Below are 26,516 nucleotides of genomic sequence, written 5' to 3' on the forward strand. Positions count from 1 at the left end.
TTTTGGAGGGGAGGGAACATGGCTAATTCAGGAATTTGTTTTGCTTGACTATACATATTTATAACAGGTTTTTCTTTCCTTGTCTTATCAAAGGTTAGAAGGGGTGGTAGGAAAGAGAATTCAGAACTGAAAATAAAATAAAACTCAACTTTAAAAAAATGCAAGTAGTAGCAGTAATCCGGAATAAAAGGAACATGCATTCCTTCCTGTCTTACTGTTATAAAAAATGTCAAATTTAAACTCCTTGGGAGCAAAGAATATTTCATTTATCTTTGTCTTAATAAATGCTTGCTTAATTTAACTGAATTTTCCTCCAATTGCTTTTCTGCTCAAACCAATTGCACATAAAAATATTTCAGGACTCGGATTAGCCATTCCAGAAATTATTTTTTGCTGGCAAAAAAAGCATCTATCAGATAATATAAAAATTATAATTAAAATATCAATTTCTTCTCTCATATATTTCTTTATATTTTTCACAATATAGGTCATTTATGAAATAAAATAAAAACTTAAGTTTCATCATTTAAGCCTCTTCAGTCTTTTAAGCTCTTTTTCATGCAATAGGTATACTAAAGAAAAATAAATAAGTAAATGGCAGGGATAAGTGGGTCACAGTAGAATTAGAAAAGGAATGCAAAATTCCCCAATGGATAAAAGGTCAAAGAGTAAGAACAAACAGTTCTCAAAAGAATTTCAAACTATAAGCAACTGTATAAAATATTGCTCCAAATCACTAATATTAAGAGAGCGGCAAATCAAAACAACTCAGATTGCACCTCAGAAAGCAAACTAGCAAAGATGACAAGAGATGGAAATAGTCAATGTTGGGCTTGAAGCAAGACAGACACACTAATAGACTGTTGGTGTAACTGTGAATTTTTAGGTCCAACCAATTTGGAAAGGAATTTGGATGACGTTTAAAAAGTGACTCAAATGACCATACTCTGATCCAAAGATTCCGCTGACCACAAAGAAGTCAAAGATAAAAATAAAGGTCCATTACATGCCAATATATAATCACAGAAGCACTTTTTGTGGCAATAAAGAACTAGAAATAAAGTACGTGCCCATCGTTCTGAGAAATGTGAAACAAACTGTGGTACATAAATATAATGGAATAAATAAAACTAGGCCATAAGAACCAATGAATATTAAAAATTCAGAGAAATATCGGAACTGATACAAAGTGAAGCAGAACCAGAAAACTATTCTACACAATGACTACAATGATGTAAATGCAAAAAACAACAATAAAAAATAAATAAATATTGTGTAATTATAATGACAAAGTCTGAACTGAGAGTTGAGAAACTATACTTTCCTTAATAATAGAAATGGGGAACTTCGGAGGTCAAATAGTACAGATACTATCTACCAGATCAGGTAAATATGTTGGTTGGTTTTGCTGAAGTGCATTTTTTCCCTCTTTCTTTTTTACACAATGGCAGAGGGTAAAACAGAAAAACATTAAAAAAAGAAAAAAAGTTGTGCAGAGCCAGGTGTTTTGGCGGCAAGGATTCAACAAATTTAATTCAATCAATACTAGATATGAAGATACCAAATAAAATGACAATCACCTGCCCTCAACAGAAATAAGAGTAACCAAAGTAACCAAAAATAACAAGAATTTGATTAAGTGAATTAATACCTAGAACAAGTATCTACAAAATGCTATGAGGTGAGAGGAATAATGAATAGACATAGTGAGGGTGAAGATTCACTTCAACAAACATTTATTAAGCACCAACTATTTCCAAGTTACTGAGCTAGGTGACCAGGATATAATGACAAAATGATAAATAGTCCCTACTCTCAAGCAGCTCAGAGTTTGACAAATGGATATTTTCTACATATATATGTATGTATGTGTATACACATGCATGTATATATCTACGTATGTATCACACATACATACACTCAAATACAGACAAAGCAGAGATAGGAACTAAATCTGTGTTTGCAGTATATGCAGTAGTATATACGGAACTTCCAGATAAGGACCTACCAACACAGGTCAAAACCACCTCTGTGCAATACAGTTTTACAGTTGCCTAGAGCTTTGAGAGCGACATACCCAGCATCACAGTCAGTATTTGTCACGGGTACTACTTAAATCTAGGTCTTCCAGCTCCTAGGCCAGTTCTCTATCCTCCATAACAATCTGCCTTTTGTATATAAAGTAATTAAAAAGTAATAAATAAGGAGGGAAAAAGAACTAACCTCCCAGAAGGAACAGGAAAGACATAGTTTTGGAGGTAGCAGGTGAACTGAGTTTTTAAGAAGTTAAGGATTCTAAAATAGTAATCTCCATACTTTTTTGATCGAGCATTCCTATCAGTAAAAATACTGAACATATACTCCCTATATATCTATGTACATATACATATATGTAAATGCACAAATATATATACATATTTATAAATTATATATGTACTGTTGTATATTATAAAACATAAGATAACAGATAAAAACGATATTTTTAAATAGCTTAATTTTGAGAGTATAAAGTTTCTGCTCTCACCAAAAACTAATAATGATATTTCTAGTGAGAGCAATATAATTGAATAGGTTTCTTTTTTTTTTTTAATCTTGGCTTATTACTTGAGGGTCTAGTCCTAAGTTTAGTTACTTTGATATTTAATGTTGATGGCCATCATAGCTAAAGAAGATATATCACAAAGACACATTTATCCAAACAGAAGAAGCTCATCACTGGCTGTGCTTACTACATCACGATATTAATTTTTCAATCTCATGCACCAACTATGCAAAAGTTATTGCTGAAATTCTGCCAATAAGTGGCCATCTTTCCTGACATTAGGTAGCAAAGGTACAGTCTCTGGAAGTCGTTCTCTCTATAAATGAAGCAGGCAGGCAAACGTCAAAATGCCTGGGCAAGTCTCAGTCTCCTACTGATGGATGGCTACTTTCATATGCTTCCAAGGTGACTGCTAGGTGGGTGGTTCTGCTGCCTTTGGGCTGTTCCTATTCACTACAGCTGCTCCCTCCGGCTCCTGGGTGGGTTCCTCTCATGCTCTTTTTGATGCACTTTCTTCTAAGCCCTGAATGAACTAGCTCCTCTTATTTCTTCAGAGGGTAGGGGGGATGGAAAACTCAGGCTTAGGTCCTGCCCAGACAGATATGGAGCCTGGAGGGTCAGGATATATAGGAGATCTACAAGGCAGGGAGTGAAGAGGGAAGAGTTCAGAGTGGAGTGCTAGGACTAGGCACGTCTGCCCACCCATCTGCTAGCCTAGTAAGAAGCGCACACAGCTGACCATCCAGCCCAGCCCATAATGAGGAGGCAGCAGGAGACAGGTGGTAACTGCAAGCACGCCGAACAGCTGTGCTGCTATCTTCAGCTCTACTGACTTTTCTTCCACACTCCTATGAATTCTCTTACACATATCTCACTTTGCTCTGCTCTAGGAGAAGAATGTGAAAATAACAATAGCTAACATTTATATAACGAAGGCATTCTGGACATGGGGGAGTCTCTTGTGCAAAAGTATGGAGGCTGGGAATTAAATCTTGTCATATATAGGGCCTGGCAAGGAGGCTTACGGATGAAACAGAATGTATACAAGGGGAATAATATGAAATAAGACCAGAAAGGTAAATGGAAGTGTGGGGGGGTAATCAGTATACAAAAATGGTTACTAGATTCAAGACTTAAGATAGCTGAGGGAATTGAGGGGTTTAGGACTGCAAGTGGTGAACTGTGGGAATTGAGTAGACCAAACTGACTCCATCTTGTTACTCAATTCTGGAGCTAGCTCAGTGCCCTTTCTATTCAATGATGAATTTAGATCAATTTCTGTCTTGTGAGAAAACTATTCAATTGTGGGAATTGGGAGAAAATCTTATTGTATTGTTTGAACCTAGCCCTGTGTCACTGGAAAGCTGGACTACCTCTACCTGCTATTTAGAGACCCTTAACCAAATACCTAGGTTATGCTGACCAGAAACCCAGTCAGATCTGAAGATTAATACAAGGAATTTTCTCCTAATTATAGATCTCAAGTAACCTATGTGTCTTATCTGAAAACTGGCTCTGCACTGGTCAATCAGTTATTGTTTCCATGTTCCTTTGATTGAATACAATAGCAGGACACCTCCTTTTATTGCACCTCTTGGCTCTCCCAATTTGGAAAGTTTCTAATCTTTCCTCTAATTAGAAAGTGGATTACTTAATTTTGTATCCTAGTTAATTGTTTTCTTTTAATTAATTGGTCTTATTTGATTAATTGTTTTTAATGTATAAAAGTCTGTCTCCTCCTGTCTTTGGGGTCCAGGGCCAAAGCTGAGTAAGGCATTGGTGCCAATTTGTCAGGCAATTGGCATGAACTGCTTAATAAACTGATACACTCAGAAGCTTGAACCTTTGTTTCCTCAGTCATCTCATCTTTTATTCATCACCTAGCTATCTATACACATGTTGTCTCCTACACAAAACGCAACAAGTACAGAGTGGCCCAAAAGTCTTACTGCAGTTTTAAACTTTAATACTGGATAGAGAAGTTTGGTTTAAAAGTTTTAAAGTAAAAAAAAGTAAAAGTTTTAAAAGTAAAAAGGACAGAGTCCAGCAGAAGCTAGTAGAGGTTATTGGAATACAATTTTTTTTAAATTTAAATATCCTTTAAATTTTTCTAGAAATGTCAATAAATACTATTTCCCCAATATAAAACTCTTTCTGGACTTTTCCCTTGAGGAAAGTGGGAAGAACTAAAGCTAAGATCTTCCTCTGAGACAGAGTAACAGTGAAAACCAAACAACTCTTGTCTAAATAAGATCACTGTCTTCCCATCAAAAATGACTGGGTCATGATCCACCACAAACAGTGTCTTCTCTTTTAAAATTCAAGGTTAAGATAATGATCACAGGAAGGAACTCTTTTTTAATCAAGGGGAATGGTCTAGGAAGGAACTGAGTAGTTCTGAAAAATTAATCCAAAATTACATTTCAACATATTATGATCTTCTCTTAGTTCAACATTCCTATAAATGTTACATAAAATCATCTTTGGGGTATAGTCATGTCAGAGGATATGATGAACTATACTAGTTTGGTCATCTGAAATTGTGCAGTACATTATTAGCTTGGGTTTTTTTTCCTCTTCACTATGAGTAGCACCAGGGGAGCCGCTGTGAACTGTGGTAAACTACCTTGAGCAGTTAAACAAAAATGATCAAAGAAATGGATGAGTATTTTAAAAACTAAAAAGTACATAGATTAACAGAATAGGAAATATAGACTTTTAATAAGACGATATCAGAAAAACAAATTTTAAGAAGCATAAAAGAACTAAAAAAAAAACCAGGACATAGCGATTTGCAAACATTCAAAGAATAATAAATCCCAACATTACATAAATTATTTGCAAAAATGGGGAAAGAAGGGATCCTATTAAGCGCCTGCTCTATGAAAAAAATGGTCCTTACAGCTAAACCAGAGATGGAGAAAATAGAGAAAGAAAAATATATAGCATTATCTCTAATGAGAAACAACACAAAAAGTTTAAATAAAATCTTAGCAAAAAAGACAACCGCAAAACATTAAAAAGATTATGTGCTATCGCCCAGGAATATTTATACTGGGAATGCAGTGTTGATTCAATATTAGAAAAATTATAAATGTAATAGAACAAACTAATAGTAAAAACAATAAAAATCACATGATTACATAAAACATAGAAAAACTAGACAAAACACAACACTCAAATCTGTCAAAATCACTACTAAGCATAAAGAACAAATCCAATTTTCCTTAATATAGTAAATAATATCTACCTAAAACCAAGAGCTACTATTATATGTAATGGAGAAACACTAGAGTCCTTTCCAATAAGGTCAAGAGTAAAGCAAGGGGGTCCATTTTATTTAATAGATTTGATATACTGCAAAAATGCTAATTATAACAAGAAATTGGGGAAATAAGCATAAGCAAGGACGGAACAAAATAATATTAAAAAAAAACAATCTCTCTATTAACATCTAGTTTCACATCTCCAACTACCTACTGGACATCTTGAACCGGATGTCCCATAGACATATTAAATTCAACATATATAAAATTGAACTCATTACCTTTCACACCAAAAGACTCCCTTATTCCTAACTTCTCTATTACTATCCTGAGCACCACCACTCTTCCAGTCACCCAGGCCCACATCCTAATTCTCTTTCACTCACCATATCTAATGTGTTGCCAAATCCTGGCAATTCTACCTTTGTTACATCTCTTGTATATGCCCCTTTTCTCCTCTGACACTAACACACCCTGGTGTAGGCCTTCATCACGCCATGCCTGGCCTATTGCAATAACTTGCTGGTTGGTCTGCAAGCCAAAATTTTTTCCCCACTCCAGTACATCTCCCCACACCATTCATTCAGCTGTCAAATTCATCTTCCTAAAGCAGAAATCTGATCATATCACACACACACACACACACACACACACACACACACACACACACAGAGTCAAAACCCTTCAGGATCAAATTTAAAATCTTCCATTTGGCAATAAAAGCCCTTTACAAATCTAGAGCTTCCAGGTCAAAGAAAAAATACTGCAAGCAAGCACTCAGAAAGAAAGAATTCAAATACTAAGGATCAATAGTCATGATCACACATGATTTAGTGGTTACCATTATAAAGGATCATAGAACTTGAAATATATTTCAGAAGTCAAAGGATACAGGCTTACAATAAAGAATAACTTACCTAGAAAAACTAAATGCAATCCTACCAAGCTGAGGAGGGACAATGGACCTTTAATGAAATAAAACATTCCTAACAAAAGGACCAGAGTGGTATGGCAATTTTGAAATTCAAACAGAAGAGTAAAAAAATATATATATAAAATAGTAAACATGAACAAATAATGACAATTGACTAAAAAGGATCCTAATATGAGAAGATGAAACATTGTATTCCCTAGTCTAATTAGGCAGAATGCCTGGGAATCATTCCACAGTATCTTGATAATCTTAAAAGAAGGATAGAAAGGAAGAGGCATACATTAAGAAAGAAGGAGACAGAGAAAGAGGGAGGAGGGCTAGATAAAATTCATCTCACTATGTGAGATTAGAATCAGAATGATTCAGAGATGAGAATCAGAATACAATACAAAGAAAGGGAAGGAATAGAGGGAATGGCTGATATTTGAACTGGTGAAAGGAGGAAAGAATATACACACACAAAGCTTGGTAAGGAAATACATTTCACTCAAAAGGGAAATTAGGAAAGAAGAGAAGGGAGAAGTGGGAATTAGAACAAGGGCAGAAAAAAGGAAGGAATTAGCCTTACGCAAAATGAAGTCTAAGGATGTATAAAAATATTCAGAACTATTTTGAGATTGGGAAAGGATAGGAATATGAGGGGTAACCATCAATTGGGGAATGGCTGAACCAGTTATAGTATGTGAATGTGATCAGATACCATTGTGCCATAAGAAAGGATGAAAGGACTGGTTTCAGAGAAACCTTAAAAGATTTCTGTGAACTGATGCAGAGTAAAGTGAACAGAAAGAGGAGAATAATTACATGAAAACAATACTGTAAACACAAACAACTTTAAAAGACTGGAACTCTGATCAGCATAATAAATAACTATAATTCCAGAAGACTCATGATGAAACATGCTACCCACTTCCTGAAAGAGATGAAGGACTTGGAATATAGAATGGGTTTTGGGGACATAGCTAATATAAAGGGTTTTTCTTTTTCTACAACTAATCATGTTTGTAACAGGAGTTCCCTTTTTCTTTCTTTTTCAACTGGGGGCTGGGGCAGGAGGGAAAGAAAGCAAATTTTTGCTAATTAAAAAAAATTATAAAAAGCACATGCTTGGGGCAGCTAGGTGGCTCAATGGATAGAGCTCTGGCCTTGGAGTCAGGAGGACCTGATTTCAAATCCAGCCTCAGACACTTGACACTTAGTAGCTGTGTGACCCTGGGCAAGTCACTTAACCCGGACTGCCTCACCAAAAAGGAAAAAAAAAAAGAGGCACATCCAAACAAACATTTGAGGGAAAAAAAAACCAGCATCCTATTTCATACTCTACTTTACAGAATACATTTGAGGAGGAAGCCACAAAATTTAATGAAGGTAGAATATGACTGCAAATAAAAAAAAAGTCCAACTGGATAGAGCAATACCTGAATGCATGTGAGAAATTCCCAAAAGAATGAAAGGTAAAATCTCAAAAGAGCTGAAAAAAATTATTTAAAATAAGATATAAAGTATAAAAACTTCATTGAAGGAGCAAAGAGCAGAAAATGTTATTGAAATGCGGTGAGAAGAGAGCTTAGAAAATAACTGGGAAAATATTTGGAAGCTATGCAGGAAAAAAAAATTATATAGTTGGAGCACAGATCTAGAAAGACGGACCTCAAAATTACTGGTGTCTTGGAACAAATAAAAAAGGAAAAGAATCTGTTCATTATATTTTAAGAAGTTATTCAAGACAACTTCCCAGAAGGACTAAGAACATGTGAAACCCTACAAATGAAAAGAATCCACAGAACTTCACCAAGGAGAAACTTAAAATTCACGTTAATTAGTCCACACATATCATCAAACTTCAAGACTACAGCAATAAAAACAAAATCCTTTAAGCTGCCAGAAAAAACATTATATTCACTACATTTCCCCACAAAAGCCAGAAAATATTGAAAAGGTTAGACCATTACACAAATGTTTAAAAAGTGGGCTTTAAGCCTAGAATCAACCTACCAGGAAACCTAAACATTCACTTTGGGGGTTTTTGTTTGTTTGGGGTTTTTTGGTTTTTTTGGTTCTTTGCTAGGCAATGGGGTTAAGTGACTTGCCCAGGGTCACACAGCTAGTACGTGTCAAGTGTCTGAGGATGGATTTGAACTCAGGTCCTCCTGATTCCAAGGCCCGTGATCTATCCACTGTGCCACCTAGTTTCCCCAACATTCACTTTGAAGACAAAAGATGGACCCTTTAAAGCCAAAAAGGATTCCAAGAGTTCATGAAGGAGAAAAAAAATACAACTGACAAATAGCACTTTAAAGTCTGCAAAACCTTTTGTGTACGTTTTCTCTTTCTGAATCCTAATAATAAACGCTATTCCTTCAATTATTTTCTTAAGGGTAGACTCAACTCATTTAGTTTTTTCTTCTCTTGTGTAATATAGGCACCTAGTAGGGGCAGAGCCAAGATGGCGGAATAAAAGCAGTGACTTGCTTGAGCTCTCCCTCAAACACATGACTACACATATATAACCTATATCGAATTGCTTGCCTTCTCAATGAGGGTGGGTGGTGAGAGAGGAAGGGAGAGAATTTGGAACTCAAAGTTTTAAAAACGAATGATAAAAATTGTTTTTACATGCAAATGGGAAATAAGACATACAGGCAATGGGGTATAGAAATCTATCCTGCCGTACAGGAAAATAGAGGGGAAAGGGGATAAGAGAAGGGGTGGAGGGGTGATAGAAGAGAGGGTAGATTGGGGGAAAGAGTATTCAGCATGCATGCCATCTTTGGGGTGGGGAGAGGGGAGAGATGGAGAGAAATTTGGAACTCAAAATCTTGCAGAAGTGGATGTTGAAAACTAAAAATAAATTAATGAGTAAAAATTTAAAAAAGAAAAAGGAAAAAAAATGGGCACCTAGTGTTACCAATTTGCATCTGCAAAAAACTACATAACAAAAATTATGACAGACAAATCAACCAACAAGCATTTATTAAGTAGCTACTATGTACCAAGCATTGTGCTAGGCACTATGAATACAAAAATTGAAACAGTCCCCATTCTTAAGGAGCCTACATGCTAACAGGAGAGACAACAAATACAAAAAAAGGGTACGTTTATACAGAATGTAAAAAGAATAAAATATATAGTATTTACACCCAAGATTGTTAGGGAAGAAAAAAACTAGTTGCTGGGGAAGATGAAGAAAGGCTTCAGTAGAAAGAATATGGTCCTTGAGTTGCAGTTTAAAGACAATACATGAAGAAGAGGGGAAGAAGATGCACATTCCAGGCATGGGTTTGTTTGCTTGGCTTGTTTGCTGTGGTTCCTCCATCTTTTTCAAAGAGGATCAATGACATCAGAGTAATGTCGTGACTTGCATGTGAACTGGATTCAAATGCGGCAGAGCTGCACAATCTGCCTCATTCTCTCTTCCAGAATCATAAAAGTCCAGCAGCAAGACCAAAGTCAAGATAAGCAGCCGTGGCCCAGGATGGAGTGGATAGCGTTGGAGTCTTTGATGTCTGACTAAGCTCTAAGCACTCTACAGCATCTGCTTCAGCCTCCTTCGTGAAGGCTAGTGGAACAAATTGTTCTCATTTGCCCATTCCACCAGGGGAAATATTCACACGCTTGGGGTAGACATCCCTCTAAAACTTAAGGATGGCTTTCAGGCCTGTTGGTTACCTTCCACCTGGTTTAGCCCATCTGCTGAGATGGTTTTACCAGGGTGTGGCCACTGCGCGTGCTACAGCTTCTTGGAGCCACAGATGAGAGTCAGATGGCAGGTAAACACCAAAGGAAGATGAGCAGCCCTGAAAAGGGGATCAGCAAGCCCCCACACCAGAGGTGCTAGTCCTCCATGAATACCCCATACACCCAGGCATTGGTGCAGCCAGATCAAAGACACGGGGATACTAGATGGAGTATCACATGTGAGTAATATAGAGCATGGCAATTTGGCTAGATCAAAGAATGTTGGAGGAGCAGTGTCCAACGAAGATAGAAAGACAGGTTGTGAAGGGCCTTAAAGGCTAAACAAATAAGTGTGTATTTTATGCGAGAAGCAATATGGAAATACTGGAGTTGTCTGAGGAGAGATATGGTCAGATCTGGTTTTAAAAAAGCCCAGTTGGGAACACTGTGTAGGATGGATAGAAGTGGTCAGAGAATTGCAGCAAGGAGACTCATTTGGAGGCTGTTGCAATAATCCAGGGGAAAGATGATGGAGGCCTGACCTAATATGATAGCTGTGTGAGTACAGAAAAAGGGCAAGATGTAACAAATGTTATGAAGGTAGAAACAGCAATACTTGGCAAACAATTAGATATACAGGGTGAGGGAGAATGAAGAGTCCTAGAGAGCTGAGGTTATGAATATGTGAAAGTGAATGAACAGTAGAGTCTTCGGCATAAATAGGGAAATTTAATAGATGGGTGAGAAAAGATGAGTTAGCACCTAAGTAACCAAGGAGATTGAGCAAAGGACATGGAATATGGAAAACATGAGTTCAAAACCTGTCTTAGACACTTACTAGCTGTGGGACTCTAGTTAAGTCATTTAACCCCTCTCTGCCTCAGTTTCTTCATCTATAAAATGAAGATAATAGCACCTTCCTCACAGTTGCTTTTTTTTTGTTTTAAATGAGGCCGTTGTCCTGAGCTGACTTTATTTGCAGAGCGATGAAATAATATATGTAAAGTGCTCTTAGCATTGGAGTACACCCACAGTTTGGATGCATGATATGGATGGTGAGACAGTAAAGGTGATGAGAAGGGAGCAGTCAGGTAGGAGAACTAAGAAAGAGTAATATCATGAAAATCCAGGAAGGCGAGAACATTCAGGAGGAGACGGTAGCCAACAGTGTCAAATGCAGCAGAGATTAAGAAGGAAGAATACTGAAAAAAAGAACAAAAGATGTGGCAAACGAGATCTTTGGTAACTTTGGAAAGAGCAGATTCAGTCCAATGATGAAGCTGAAAGTTAGACTGCAAAGGACTGAGGAGTGAGAAGAGAGAAAATGGTGATAAGGAGTATGGAAGGCTTTTTTTTTTTCTTGGAATCTGGTTGAGAAAAGGCAGGGGGAGGAGAGAGAGGGAGAGAGGGAAAGAAGGAGAAAGAGAAGGGGGGGGAAGGGAAAGAGAAAGAGAGAGGATGTTTAAGATGACAGTCTGAGGAGCTGTCAGAGTCATCTAATTTTCTAATCATCTACTTCCTGGTGGTATCCTTAATGCCACTGCTTGCCCAAAGTCTTCCCTGGAAAGTATAATACAACCTATTTGCATGTACCATGCTCCTTTCCAATGACATTTGGATCACCTGCAACTTTGAGTCTTTGGAGACTATAGTGATTGCAACCACATAACATCCCCAGTGGAACATTTATATTAAAATGGATGGTCTCTTGCTCCTGTTTCTTCACTGACTGAGAGGGTGATACTGCCTGACTCTTTGGATTCATAATGGGGGAGCATTATTTTCTGGCCACCTCTGATCCAGGGCCTATGCATCACAAGGATCTGTTTACAAATTTGTGTACCCATAAAGAAACCATCCTGTAGCTATTATAAGAGAGATCAAAGAAAACAGCCAAAAAATTATGTAAAGCAACTTTATCTTCTAGCATAAGTAGCTGATGCTCTTCTCACAAAGACTCCTCTAAGAAGGTAGCTTCCCCTGAAGGTGCCCAAGCCCAGAAAGAAGTCTTCCCAAATGCCAGGCATAAGCCAGTTTACTGTTCACTAAACCACAGGAGAAAAGAATCAGGGCCCTAAGAACCAAGGCTGCCTCACAGTGAGACAGGGTAGACATTTTCCCCCCGCCTTTTTTTTTTTTTTGGTCCCAATGGCCAGCAGAGAACAATTAAAGGGAATGAGACCCACTTCAGAAATTCTAAGCCTCAGCTTCAGGTTAAGGAGTTACAGTGTAAATGATGATTGAGGAGCTGGGACTGACACAGAAACCATAGTGGTTTTCATCCTTGTCAGTATTCTTATTCATCTGGATGTGTGTGCCTTGTTGGTGAGGCAGCCCACTGGCAGTGTTTATGCTTCGAGCACTCGGAGAAGATGATGACCTACAATTGTGCAGTGTGGAATCCCAGACAGATTTTGCTCTGAAACTTCCACAGCAACCTTAAAGTAAGATAAGCTCCTTGAAGGCAGGGACTGTTTTCATTTTGATCTTTAAGTGCTTGGCTCAAAAAGGGAATGTAATAAATGTTTTTGGGTTGTTTTTTTTTTCCGCTTGTTCCACCAATTTATTTCATCCTCCCACCTCACCACCACAATAATGACTTCTTAATTTAAACTAAAAACCATTAGAAGTTCTGAAAAGGTGTGTGTATAGAGGAAAGGGAATGGTGTCAGAGTTTGAAGTGCTGGGGAGAGAAGAGACATGTCAGCATGCCTCTCTTGTCAGGGCACTTTTGCTGTCTTCTCCACTGTTGTGCACTCCTTGCCTCTTTCACATCCCCAATGTTAGCACAATGCCTGCCATATAGCAGACACTTAATAAATGTTTATTGATTGATTCTTGACAAATTTCTGGCTGCCTGAAGCTACAGCTGATAAACGATAGGGTGGATCTTGAGCCATACAGCCTGGGCACAAATTGGTTGGCAAGCTGAACTCAAATGCTCCATGAAAACTATATAGACAAAGCCAGTGCCAAAGTATCATCCGTATAGTGGTGCCTAGACAACCTGAGTGTGTCAATACCCATGCATGCAGGGCAATACAGACACCTTTACCATGTTCTCACCTGGTATGTCTGACAGTCCAATGGGCAACACGGATAGGTTTTCACAATATACATTAAGACATCAGCCAAAGTCTCCCAATTAGTATGTTTCCAACGTCTGGGCCATACCAGTTTGTGAGGATATAGCATTTTGACTACCTGCTTGATCAGGAGAGTGGTTGGGGTTGTCCTCCAACTCCTCATCAGAGTTCAAGTAAAGAATCATGTCTAGTGCCTCCTTATAGTGGGGCACCAGTTTACTGAGCCCTGTGAGGTTGAACTTAATAGTCTACGTCAGGGCTTCTTTAAACTTTTTCATGACTCCTTTTCACATTTCGGAGGTGAGTGTTGGTACGGACTGAGGGCATGCACAGCGCAAAGTGCATGCTTTGTGTTCAGAACCAAGGCTGCAGAGAAGTTGCACCTCCAAGCACTGCCAGAAACACCTCAGAGTCATTATGTGTTTGATTTTTAATTAATTTTTGGTCATTGCACATTCAGAAACCTTTTACTATTGCCAAATTTTTCGCAATCCCACATGGGGTTGCAACCCACAGTTTAAGAAGCATTGGTCTACATTAACCTCAGATACAAACCCACAGAACCATAAGATCCAAGACATTTCCTCTGAGCTACTCATCTTTACCTCAGTTACTGGGCCAGGGATAGGAAGAAGGTGAAGGTATTTCCTGTAGTGGCAGCAATGGAAGCAACAGAAGAAGCACCTGCCAAGCCACACAATAAAGGCCACAGACCCAACTGTAGCAGGTCAATAAATGTTTTCTAAATTAATTGAATCAAAACCACCATAACAATATTAAGGATCTTTGAAGGCGTGATTTGTTTCTTTTTTGTCTCTAAATCTCCAGTGCTTAGCATAGTGTCCAGTGCATAGCACAAAAGAAGATGCTTAAAATATGCTTGTTAAATTGGATTGGTGAATAAAATAGCATTTCCTAAAAAAATAAAAATTTTAAAAAGTTAGGCTCTTGTGCTAGGGAGCAAACTGAAAGCGTTGAAAGCACTGAGTGATTTCCTGTATGTAATACAACTTACTTTCTTCCTCCTATTCATTTATGGATCCAATCATGGTTCACCAGCCATACTCATTTCTGAAGGAGACAATGATGTATTTAATGGGCTGGCCTTGCAACTAATTTCCCAATATCTTTTGTATATGTCCCCTTCTCTTCACTCACATAGCCACTACCTAATTCAGAAACCCTTATTACCTCTTGCCTGGACTACTGCAATAGCCTCCTACTTGGTGACAAGTTTGTTGCCATTCCAATTCATCTTCTACAAAGGCACCAAAGCAATTATTCTAAAGTGTAGGCTTGACCACGCCAACAGCCAACTCAGACTCCAGGGGCTCACCATTACTTCTATGATAAACGATAAACTCCTGTTTGACATTTGAAGCCCTTCACAACTTTGCCCCAACCACCCTCCAGCCTTATTACACATTACTCCTCACCACATACTCTACAATCCAATCAAACTGTTTTTCTTATTCTTCCTCACACACAACATTCTCTCTGTCCCTCTGTCCATGACTAGAATGTACTTTTCACCTCTACTTTTTAAGACTCCTTAGTCACCTCACCATCAAGAATGAGTTCAAGCAATGTTCTACATTAAGCCTTTCTTTATCCCTGCCTATGCTATTGTCCACCAAATTACCTCACACCTATTTTGTACATACCCATATATTTTCATGTCATCTCTCCAAATGAAACATGAGTTTCTTGAGAACACAAACTGTTTCATTTTTGTCTTTGTATCTTTAGGGCCTAACACAGTATCTAACACACAGTGCACATTTAAGAAAAGCTTTCTGGGGGGCAAAGCCAAAACGGCAGAGTAAAAGCAGTGACTTGCTTGAGCTCCTCCCCAAACCCCTCCAAATACCTGTAAAAAATGAATGTAAACAAATTCTAGAGCAGCAGAACCCACAAAAAGACACAGTGAAACAAATTTCCAGCCCAAGAAAACCTGGATGGTTGATGGGAAAGGCCTGTTGCAGAGGGCTGGGAGAGTACAGTTCAGCATGGGCCATGCAGGCAAAGATGGGGCAGTGAACCTGGAGCAGGCCTCAGGGGACTGAATAACTGGCAGCTGTGGTGGTTTCCAGACTTCTCAAATCAATAAACGCCAAACACAACTTAGAAGGTCAGTAGGAAAGGTCTGTTGGACCTGGGTGAGAGAGGAGCGTGGTCTGGCCCCAGCCCTGGCACAGTCCCTGGGTGGTGGCTTCTTTTATCAACTTTGGGAGGTAGGTACTTAAACATATTACTATGACTTCCATTTTACAGATGAGTAACCTGAGGCTCAGAGAGTTTTTTCATGCTGAAATTAAGCAACTTGTCCATGATCACATAGCCAGTAAATGTCAGAAATGTAGGGTTCAAAATCAACTCATGGAGGAGCAGAGCCAAGATGGCAGAATAAAAGCAGTGACTTGCTTGAGCTTTCCCCAAACCCCTCCAAATACCTGTAAAAAATGAATCTAAACAAATTCTAGAGCAGCAGAACCCACAAAAAGGCAGAGTGAAACAAATTTCCAGCCCAAGACAACTTGGATGGTTGATGAGTTGACAGTTGCTGTTGTGACAGGCTGGGAGAGGAGCAAAGTTCAAGGTAGGCCATGCAGGCAAATACAGGCCCCAGCAAACCCAGAGCAGGCCTCTGGGGAATGAATCAAGGGGAGCTGTGGCGGTTTCCAGACTTCTCAATCCACAAACTACAAAGACAACTTAGAAGGTCAGTGAGAAAGGTCTGTCAGACTACAGTGAGAGGAGCAAGGTACAATCCTGGCCCTAGCTCAGCCCCAGGGCATCAGCCACAGCAACAACAGCTGCTTTCGAAGCTCTTGGCCCATAGACAGTGGGAGGATCTAACAGCTGATCAGAGGGGGATTGCAGGGATCTCTTCGCTGGCACTGAGGCAAGATTCTCTGGCTTTGCCCATGCTTGGATCTAGGTCACAGTCCTGGGTGGTGGTCCTGGAGCAAGGAGGAGCACTGGCATGGTGGAGCTTGTGGTGGTGGTGGAGAGGGAATACTCCTCACAGTTCCAAGGCAGAAAAAAATGCTTATGGTCACTCATAGACCAGAGCGCAGGCCAGGAAAGGAGTAAACACCTTGCCGTTGATCATACCACCTTGGAAGAATGGAAAATTTGCAGGTCCCTAGAAGTATCTCTGAAAACAGCTGCACAAAATCCCTGAAGCTTGAGACAGTACATTGTCCTCACTGGAAGCAGACCCTTACCTTAACAAAGAGTTTAAAACTCAAGTAATTGGCTGGGAACATGAGCAAACTGCACAAAAAAAGTGAGACCACAAAATCTTTCTTTGGTGACAAAGAAGATCAAAACATACAACCGGAAGAAGACAACAAAGTCAAAGCTCCTGCATCCTAAAAATTATTGGACTACCTGAAAGCTATGATCAAAAAAAGAGACTAGATGTCATCTTTCAAGAAATTATCAAGGAAAAAGAAAAGCTTTCTGACTGTGATGGTCAGGACAATGATTAGTTTTTCCTTTATGGATTACTAGACCTCTCTCTTGAATAATCACAGATATGAAGAACAATACATTATTTGATGCTCTCAGAATAATCCCTGAATTATTTTCTCACTCAAAAGAATTAATATCAATTAGAAGTAATTAGAAGACCTGGAAACTTAAAAATTCAACATCACTCAGACAATAAACTACATATATGAAGGACTGAGGGCCTGATAGAAAATTTCTTCATTATATGAATGGTTAACAGAGCAGCTAAAACTTTAAGTAGCAAGCTGACAGCATCAAAACTTGGAAAATACAATGTACCTCTTTGCAAAAAGATTGTTTAAAGTGGCTCAGCAGTTTCAATTTGACTGGACAATATATTCTGAATATCTACTTCTACAAGCAGGAATTCTGAGGTTTAAAGCTTGCCAATATTTTAAAGCTTTGTAAAATACTATGAGGCCAAAGAGACATATGAGTAATAATAAAAAGTTAGCACATAGGAAACACAAGAATCTTTTAATTCTACTCTTGCCAATTTTACTACACAAAGACTGGACCAAAAAGAACAGCTCTAAGATATAATTAAAAAGTAATTACGGATGAGAGGCTATAAAAATTGGCTGAAACAGTTAATGCTACAAGTTTTGTCACGTACAGTACAAAAAAACTTTATAACATAAAATTCTTTCTTCCTCTCTTTCCCAAGCTCTAGGGCTGCCTCTCTAACCTGACTCTTATCTATTTAATTGTCCTATTGACACATCAAATTTAACAGTTAATCAGTCAACAATCATTTATAGAGCACTTACTAGGGGCCAGACAGTATGCTAAGCACTGGAGATCCAAAAAAAGGCAAAAACTGGTCCCACCCTCAAAGACCCTACATTCTAATGGGAGAGGCAACATCTAAATAACTAGGTACATACAAAATACATACAGAGTAGACAGATGGTACCTCACAAAGAAGTCAAGGACTGAAAGTGCAGAATGAGACATATCTTTAGATACGTGTAGATTTACTTTGTTGCACTTACAGCTGGGGGTGGGGGGACAGGGAAGACCTCCAGCAGAAGGTGGGATTTAAGCTGAGTCTTGAAGGAAGCCAGAGAAACTAAGAGATAAAGGTGAGGAGGGAGACCATTCCAGGGATGGTGAACAGCCAATAAAAAGGCACAGAGATGAGGGATGGGAGTGTTGTGTTTGAAACTACTGCAAATTGGCCAATGAAGCTAGAGTGCATGGAAGTGAATAAGGTATAAGAAGACAAGAAAGGTAGGAAGGACCCAGGTTATAAAGGTCTTTAAGTGCCCAACAGAAATGTTTATATTTGATCTTGGAGATAATAAGGAGCCACTGGAGTTCATGGGAAGAGGAGAAATATTATCAGACCGATGCTTCAGAAAAATCACCTTGGCAACTGAGTGGAGGATGAAGTCAGGAGAGTTCTGAGGCAGGGAGACCACTTAAGAGGCTATTACAATAATCGAGAAGGGAGATAATGATGGCCTGACTTAGGTAGCTATGTATGTGGAGAGAAAGAGACATATATCAGAGATACTGTATAGGTAGAAATGACAAGATTTGGCAACAGAATGGATATATGCAGTGAAAGTGAGGGGTGAAGAATAACATGGCTTTTGAGGCTGGGTGATTAGGAGGCTGGTTGATGTTTACACCAACATGCCTTCAACAGAAACAGGAAAGTATGCAAGAGGACCAGCTTAGGGAGTGGGGGAGAGAACAAAGTCTTGTTTTAGAAATGCTGAATTTGAGGTACAAATGGGACATGCCGAATAGGAAGCTCCTGATGTGAGAGTGAGGTTCAGGAGAGAAACTAAAGATATATATTTAGATCTAGAAATCATCTTCATAGAAATGATATTTGAATCCATGAGATATGATGGGATCACTAAGAGAGAATATAGAGTGAAAACAGAAGAGTGATCAGGATAGAACCTTAGAGGATACTGACAGTTAGTGCCATGACACAGATGAAGATCCAGCAGAGACCAAGAAGTAGTGCCAGATAGGAGAAGAGAGAAAAATTCCAGCAGAAAAGGGGAATGGTTGAGTTGGTTCACAAAAAGTTCAAGATAAGAAAGGGAAGAGAATGCAAACAGTGCAAAGGCAATGGACTGGGAAAGAACTGAGAGTAGAGGAAATGGAGGTCACAGTGAGGATGAAAAATAGAGTTAAGGGTTGAAAGGCTTAAAGAAAGATGTTAGGATAAAATACGATCAAAGAAAGGAATTTCAGTGTTTGTAAACAAGGAAGTGGAACAGTAGTGGGTGATGACAAGATTAAGAGTATAACCATTTCTGAGTGTAGTTCCGATAGAGTATTCCATAGTGTTAATACTAATAATTTCACATTTATATAGCCTTTTAAGGTTCACTGGCACAGGTATCATAGCCAGAGACAATAAAGGCCTGTGAGGACGAAAGAAGGTGATTCATAAGAGTAGATTTACACAGGCTAAACTGTAAGACACAAAGTTCCAGAATATAATTCTATTCCTAGAGAACATGTCATCTTTTAAGAAGATAAATAAAGGGGCAAAATAAAGTAACAGAATTAAGATAGAACTCTGATGATGGATGGAGGTGAAAAAAACTCAGGTCAATAGGATAATAGAAATACAGCTGTAAGAATCAACTCACTCCTTTTACAAATAAAGAAACTGAGGCCTAGAAAGGATAATTGACTTGCCCAAGGTCACACAGTTAATAGGCAACAAAGTTAGGATTCAAACCCATGTCCTCTTACTCTAAATCCAGTGCTCTTTTGATTTGTACCATTCTTCTTCTACAGAGGTCTCAGCTAGATTTGTATTCCTAGTATCTGACACAGTCCATTACAAATGTTTGTTGAATTTAATGAAGGAAGCAAAATAGAGCAGTACAAGTAAAAGATAAAACCTTCTAAGGATAATACAGGATGTTAGGGGAGCAGGTTAAAAATTACCCATCAGATCTATGGATGAGGTAGAGTTCATGACCACACAGTAGATGGAGAAGTTCACAGGACGTAAGATGGATAATTTTGATTACATTAAAATTTAAAAGATTTTGCATGCGCATACACACACACACACACAAAATTCCAATACAGCCTAAATTAGAAGAAAAGCAGGAAACTGGGAAAAACTTTACAGCAAGTTTCTCTGATAAAGATGGTTGTGATGGCATACCATTGTGCTATAAGAAATGATGAAGGGAACTGATTCAGGAAAACTTAACTGAGCTGATGCAAAGTCAACAGAACTAGGAAAACACTGTACACAGTAACAGTAAAACAGTAATCAACTATGAAAGTCTTAGCTACTTTGATCAATACAATGATAAATGACAATTCCAAAGGTCTCAGGATGAAAAACTATCCATCTCCAGAGAGGGAACTCTAAGTGTATCAGGAAGAGGTGAAGCAAGTAATTTTGAAAAAAACTTCAAAAGTAGGGTTTGAATGAGAACTATCATAGAAAAGATCTGCTAAGCAGAAGTCTCAGCCAATAGCAAGGTGAGAACCCTGAGGACTCTGAATCTGGGCTAGCCTGAGGTTCCAGAGTCTTGCGGTTTTAACAGGAGGGTAAACTAGCAATCATTCTAATTTAGTCTAAGCACAAGATTCAGTTTGCAATAAACTGATAAAAAAAAAAGTTAAAGGTAAGTTTAAAAAGCACCGAACTTTGCCTAGGTATTTATTGCTTTTTAAAGTTGCAATGTTAGGTTCTATTACTTGAAATAAAAGTGTTACCATATAATTTTTAAGTTGCACTAAAATATTCATTTTACTAGAGTTCTTATTTTAAATGATAGGAAACAAAAAAACCATGTTAAATCAGGAGGCCTCAAAGAGAGAACTACATCTTGTATACCAAGTAAAATGCCTAGACTGCCTGGGAAGCTTTGCTATCTGGTAGTAACATACATAAATGGACAGTATGTGTGTAAACATGCATGTTTTTATGACAAGTGAATAAGCTCCTTTCGAAAATAAGTTTAAGAAAAAAAAAGAAAAGAAGTTTAAGGTAAAGTATTAGTAAATGCCAAATCAGCATTCAAATACTTGCTGAATTGAAATAAATGCTCTATAGGGCAGAGGTTAACCTTTATTTGCGTCATGGCAACCCTTTGACAGCCTAATGAGGCCTTTGGACTCCTCAAAATAATGTTTTTAAATGTACAAAATAAAATACATAGAATCCAAACAGAACAAATTTTATGGAAATGTAGCTATCAAAATATTTTTTAAATAAACAAATTCATGGACCTTGGAATTTTTCCAGATCTTATAAATCCCAAGGTTAGAAACCCTGACATAAAAGAAAAATAAATTCAGTATGCATTTATTAATAGACATTAAACACTAGAATTGAAATCATACGCCAAACTGATATTTGTAAAATATGTGTCCTTATAATATAGTCCAATACTTCAAGAACCTGTAATTGTCACTAATAACACTCTTTCCATTGAAACATATCACATCTCCTTTTATAACTTAGCAAAAATAATTTATCACACTTCAGGCTATTTGATCACGAACCTCTTAAAACTTAATTAGGCCCGTCCTAAGACAAACTGTACACCAAGCCATTATTACACCTATGCTCAAAGCTCTTCCTTCCAGCATTGTATGATTTGGCAAAGCTTACATTCTGCTGACTTGGCCCTGAAGAACCCAAGGTCACCTCCAAATCATGAGGCACCTGAGTAAGTCTTTGGTGGCCACATTTATGAAATACTATTAAACAGGGCCAAGAAGCAATATATGGTCTGGAGGACTGGGACGTGGCCTGGAAGTGACAACCTGGGTTCTAGAGCTACCACTTCTGGCACATATTGGTTGTATGATGACGGGTACCTCACTTAACTTCTCAGTGTTCAACACTAAGATTTCCATATACTGATAAAGTCCTATGCAAACAATAAATAGGTCTAAAGTTTTAAGATTGCTCATGCTTAGTATCAAACAAAAACCATATGTAAAATTTTTAAAAACCACATTTATCACTACAAATCATTTTTAAAAACATTAAGATTGAGAAATTTAATCTCATCCTTTAAATTACCCTAATTAGAGAATGAAAGTTTAATGACATTTTTCTTTTTTTCTTAAGTTGCTATTAATTTTATTAGCTAGCTCTTATTTTTGCCAAGAAAATGCATAAATTTCCACACACTAGAAATGTTATACATTTTAATTTCTGAATGACAACTCTATCAACAAATTAAAAATGAACAAGAAAACCTACAAATTCACTATATGCTATTAGAAAAAAAAGTTAATATGTGCTTCTCCTAGTTTAATTCAGATGTTTAATGTCAGGGAAAAATTATATACTAGCTAAATTCCATGCCTGTCTACAAACCTAGCAACATGATCTTATCAGGGGCAGATTGTGTTTGCTTTGAAAACCTTACATTCAGTTTGGTTCAAACACACAAATTTAGATAGAATAGTTTAGTTAGGCCTAAGTCTAGAGCACTCTTCCCATTTTATTCTTTCTTAAGTCAAATCTCTGAGAAATAATTTCACTGTCTTTTAATAATTTAGAATAGGATTTCTCTAGTTTAAAAAAATAACATGAACATATGATTACCTTTGAGCTTCCCATCCACTTTATTGCAGAATACTGTTCCCTAGGGAAAGTTTCCTTCCCTTAAACTATTTTAACATAGAATTATTATATCTAAAAATACATATGAAGGATATTTCTTCTGATTGATTCTTGTTCACTCCAAAAATGCATTTTAGGAAGAGATTATATTTTACACTAAAGTTAATAATAAGATTTGGACCATAAAGTAATACAACAGTAGGTCAGACCAGTGGTCTCTCTTCCTCAGTACTCCATTTCTGACAGCAACGGCAAAAAACATCTTGTCAAACTCTTTCAACCTTAAAAGACTAAGTGCCACCCAAACCCTTCTTCATTTGCTCATGTTGTCTGAACCAGGTTTGGATTTATTTTCCCCCTAAAATTAATCACGTTGTTACCGAAAGTATTAAGTTAGCCTCTGGAAGAGTCAAAATCCACTGGTTAGTCAGGGCCCAGATTTAAATAGCAGATGAACCAATTTAACTACTTCCACATTATGAGAAGTAAATATTCTAACAGCAATGAATTTCATAACATCTTTAACAACTAAGGACAATGGCAAACATCTAATTCAGAATCTAAGTCCCTATAACCCCTGCAATAGTGTTCTAATTAAATCACATTGGTTTGGCCAGCACTACATAGTGTTGCAGAGCATTCAAAGCATTTTCACATGCATTCTATCATTTGTTCCTTTTAACCACCCTGAGGACAGGTATTATCATTTCCATATTACAAATGAGAAGCTACTTTGACTTATGCAAAGTCACACAGCTATTGGGATGTGAGGCCAAACTTAAACACATGCCTTGAGATCCCCAGTCAAGTACTTCCCTTCCCCTCCCACCCCCACCCCCCACATCCCATCCTGCTGGGCAGCTAGGTGGCAGAATGGATAGAGTGGCAGGCCTAGGGTCAGGAAGACTCCTCTTCCTAGTTCAAATCTGGCCTCAGACACTTACTAGCAGTGTGACTCTGGCAAGTCACTTAACCCTGTTTGCCTAAATTTCCTTGTCTGTAAAATGAGGTGAAGGAAATGGCAAACTACTCCAGTACCGTTACCAAGGAAAACCCCAAATGGGTCATGAAGAGTCAAACACAACTGAAAAATGACTGAACACCACCACCATTCTACCTTAATACCAATAAATGCTAAGTTTTTCAAGAGGGAGAGAGTGCTAATAATTAGATGGGAGAGATTAGGAAAGGCTTCTGGAGCTGTGCTTTAAATCAAGCTGGGGATTCCATTAGGTGGAGGTGAGGTTTAAGTATAGAAGAAGTAGAACAGGGAACAATAGAAGCCTAGCTTGACTAGAACAAAGTATGTGTTATGTGAAATGGAGTAATATACAATAAGCGTGCAAAGATAGAGCAGAGCCACATTGTAGAGGACTTTGTGTTTTATCCTAGAGGCAATAAAGAACCATTTCTCCAAAAGGTGGGTGATGTGATCAGTCCTGCATTTTAGGACTATAAATTTGGCAGCAATGCAGAGAATGGGCTGAACAGGATGGAGACTAGAAACCAGAGAGACCAATAAGTGATTATTACAAGAGTCATAGAGGCTGTGAGTGGAGAAGAGGACCAAAGCAAAAGTTATTGTGAAGGTAAAATTAATAAAACTTGACAATTTATTGGTTATGAAGATTGAAGGACAGGGAGTAGTCAATTAAAATTCCAATGTTGCAAATATGGGCAACAGAGACATGAGAGAACCCCCAACAGAAATAGGGGAATTTGTATAAGAGATGGGTTTAAGGAGAAATATAATGAGTTATATTTTGGACATATTGAATTTGAAACATCTATTGGACATCCAAATGGAAATGGCTAAGGAGTAGCTGGAAATATAGGACTGGAGTTTAAGAGAGTGTAGAGTCTATTATTCAGAGCTAAGTATTACTGCATAAAGCTGATAAGACATAGCTTAGAGAGAGAAGAGAATCCAAGACAGAGACTTGGAAGATGCTCACATTTATAAGCAAAAAATGGGTGATGATGCAGCAAAAGGACACTTAAGAAAGAAGATAAGTAGAGAACCTAAAAATGGTGTAACAAAAGACAAGGGCTGAGAAAATCTCCAAGAGGATGAGGAAGCAAAGAGATGAAAGAGTGTGCATTACACATTGCATAGGTTTAATAAACATCAACAAGAGTTGGTTAAATGAGTATCAACCATACAACTATCCTCCCTTGTGATTGCACTTCAATAGCTCTGTGATCTTATTATGTCAGAACTCCTTCCATGGAAGTAGATTCTAATCCATCCAAGTTTTGTCCTGTGTGATCCTGTTCCATGTACTCCCATCAGATCATCTTAATAATGAAGTATGTTAAAATACTACTGTTCTCAAAATAGAGAGGTCTTTCTGGAGCATCAGGTGATGATGTCTGGATACATCATGCCAAATACAGTCAGCCAGGGTCATCCCAGCCAAAATTGAGAAGTAGGTAAAATTTATTTTGGGGCCTCCAACCTCCCCTTTCAGTCTCTTTCTCTCTCCTTCTGACACTCCCTACTCTGGTCCCAGGAACTTAGTCTTTTTCACACTCATAAAAGAAACAATTTCCAAGAAATCCTAAGCAGGTTAGTGAAGAGATTTTAAACAGAGCACTATCCAAGACTTAAAACCTTTCAAGACCTAAAGGAATTTTTCTCTCATAATGAAATTTCAGGCAATATTTTTAAAAAATCAGTAGCAAATTTGAGATCTTTTTACATAACATTATTTAGCAGTTGCCTAATTGTAAATCTGGCCTGATCATAAATTCAGAAACCAAGCTTATAAAACATTCATTTCTCATCTATTTTCTAGATGAAGTTAGTTGCCACTATCATAAGGTTATTTATTTTCCTTCTCCTGGTTAAAAAAAATGTTAAGTTCTCAATTTACCTTAAACCAAAAGCTATTATTATTAAAGTCACATGAGTTTAGTTCAAAACTACATAGAACAGCACATCACACACAATAGACACTCAATAAGTACTTGTTCAATAAAGTATTATCATAGGGCAGCTAGGTGGCACAGTGGATAGAGCACTGGCCCTGGATTCAGGAGGACTTGAGTTCACATCCAGCCTCAGACATATAACATTTACTAGCTGCGTGACCCTAGGCAAGTCACTTAACCCCACTGCCTAACCAAAAAAAAAAAAAGTATTATCATTCAGTATACATTCTTACTCTGCTCAATATCTCAAGTACAAGAAGACCAATCTCACTCTAGTTGACACAAAACAATCTTCCTGTTCTAGCAGGAATTGTTTCTTTTATGTTTACAGGAAGGAGGTACTGGACTTTTTTGTCTGGCTAGAATGTCTCCCAATTATATTTTCTACGTAAAGCAAAGCTATTGGATTTTTTAAATTTTGAGATCTAAATCTACTCTCAGCTCTCAGCAAAAGCATCTATTTTCAGTCTTACTCCAGAGTAAACAGAACAAAGGGCAATAGCAGGAAGTGGATCATTGCTCAGCTCCAAAAAAGAAAAAAATAAATAAAAAGGAAAAAAAATTGTTAGGAATTTAAAACCAGTGGTTCACTAGCCTCAAGTGAAAACTTAAGTCACTAGATTTGAAAAAAGACAACAATAAATACAATTTTCACTGCTGCTGGTGAATATTGAATAGACATTCCCATTTACCTCGTTTTTATCTGTAACACAGAATATAGACAACTGTGCAAGTGTACAATACACTGTTGTATTTGTATAAAAGTGTAACATGTCTCTGTACAAATATGTAGCAAAAACAGTTTACAGTGTTAATGTAACAATGTAATGTAAGTACTTCCTATGGTATATGTTACTTGTATCTTTACAACTTTTTGACGTAAAATAACAAGTGAGGCAACTTAGATATACAGAGGTAAACTGATAAACTGATTTGAGTTAGTCAAATAGCTCATGAGCAGTAGATCTGACATTAA

The 26,516-nt window shown here is 37.7% G+C and overlaps 1 protein-coding gene and 1 pseudogene across 9 annotated transcripts in view; both read right to left on the reverse strand.

Moving 5' to 3' along the window:
• Window positions 1-26,516, reverse strand: part of NBEAL1 (neurobeachin like 1) — a 184,542-nt gene that overhangs the window by 152,666 nt on the left and 5,360 nt on the right. The window lies entirely within an intron of this gene.
• LOC114051482 lies at window positions 13,245-14,120 on the reverse strand (annotated as a pseudogene).

The sequence above is a fragment of the Vombatus ursinus genome, unplaced genomic scaffold (genome assembly GCF_900497805.2).
Source record: "Vombatus ursinus unplaced genomic scaffold, bare-nosed wombat genome assembly UNPS02014802.1, whole genome shotgun sequence".
NCBI classification, from domain to species: domain Eukaryota; kingdom Metazoa; phylum Chordata; class Mammalia; order Diprotodontia; family Vombatidae; genus Vombatus; species Vombatus ursinus.